We start from the raw sequence: 1,806 nt of genomic DNA, 5'->3' as shown, positions 1-1,806 counted from the left end.
TATTGTTTTTGGATGTTTTAGCTGGCGATATCATGTACATTTACGTATTTTTTGTATATGTACATACGAATTTGAGTACTCAGTTAATAGGAAAGTGTATATATATTTTTTGCATAATTGTTTATACAATTTTTAGGTATATGTGTTATAGAAATGAGAATTGTATCAGGTGACATAGTGTCATGTGAGGTGACTGAACATGTGACTATGAATTGGGTTTTAAATATGGCTACCATTCTTTTAACTAATGTCTGATGAAGTTGAGTGTAAGAAGACTTGATGAAAGCGCTAACCATAAAAGTTTTGATAATGTGCAGTATTAGGAAGAGCAAGGACTTATTAACAACACAACACTAAGCTTGTTAAGCTAGGATGTCCTGCAGTAGAGAAATTAATTGCTCTTAGCCACTTATCATTCATATTGTTATATTTATATTCATGTTTTCACAACTGTAAGACTTACATGTTGCTGAGGGGTATGGTGGGATTCAGAAAAATCCATTGTCAGTTTCCATTTATATACTGGGGATATTTCTAGTTGTTTGTTAGTAATTATGAAAATAAACAATATTTCCATATGTACTTAATAACCCAAAATACAACTGACTTACAAACTATTGCTTGACATAGGTGAAATTGCAGAGGTTGTTGAAAAAAACTGTAATTGATATTTGCTCTATAATTTGCACATCTTGAAAGATATTCAGTGCTGTTTATGTTACTAATTATACATTCAAACATGTTTTCATATTTCTGTAAATATGGAAGTAAACATGCACTCAGTTAGAGAGTTCTTCATGTCATGTGAAACTTATGTCTTGTTAACAAAATTGTTCTAACAATGTATGTCTAGGTTGTACTGTTTCCAAGATATGAAGATTTGTTTGTGAAAGTTTGACAAAAAATATAATTCTGGGTTTATGTGCATTATATTATAGTATTTATGGAAAGACTATGAGTGCACTGACTATTATCACTGTAAAGAATACAGCTTTCTGATAGCATTGCTGTTTGTACAGTTGTAATAACTTCTATTGTTCCCAAAATATTAGCATTTCTTTATCTTATACTTTTTAATTTGACTTTTAAGAAAATGTTCTAGAAGGCAAGGATGTGTATAGGCTGCAAGAGGTCTGACATTCCACACCACATAGGTGTTAACAGTTCCTCAGTTCTTCAGCTGCTCATACCCCTTGAATATGCACACATCAACATGTTTCAAAAACCTTGTAGTAACTTACAGAATCTCTCTGACTTTCCTGTATAAGTAGGAGAAATCTAGTTCAGACAGGTTGTGTGTCTTTTCACAGGCTTCTCTTCTACAGTGACATACTGTATTCACCTTCTGCACACAACATCTCTGTGACTCCATTTATAATTCCTTCCAGGATTAGAGACAAGTGAATCTAACTCCATGAGTGAGGGGTATTTTTAATACTCAGAATACTCAGACTGGTACAGCCATCCCTCATTAGATTCAGTATCTGTTTCCAGTCTAAATCTTTTGTTTCTGCCTGTATCATACCCCCCACCCCCCGTGTTCCTAGGCTTTGCAGTGACATACCTTTCTTCTCCCTTTCTCCCACTAGTGTTCAGCAACCACTATATTACAGTGTGTATGGGTGTGCATGTGTAGGTGTGTGTATATCAATATTATACCTATTTATCTGTCCATAGCTATATTAGTAAAATACTTCTCATCTCATTGTATTTTCATCAAATCACAAATGACTGAAAAAAAACAGAAAGTTTTTTTGGATATAATGTTGATCCACCATTTCTATTTATATGCACATCTATATCTGT

The sequence above is a fragment of the Protopterus annectens genome, chromosome 6.part0, assembly GCF_019279795.1.
Source record: "Protopterus annectens isolate FY-2018-M chromosome 6.part0, PAN1.0, whole genome shotgun sequence".
In the NCBI taxonomy this organism is placed as follows: Eukaryota; Metazoa; Chordata; order Ceratodontiformes; family Protopteridae; genus Protopterus; species Protopterus annectens.
This window is presented reverse-complemented; position numbering follows the sequence as displayed.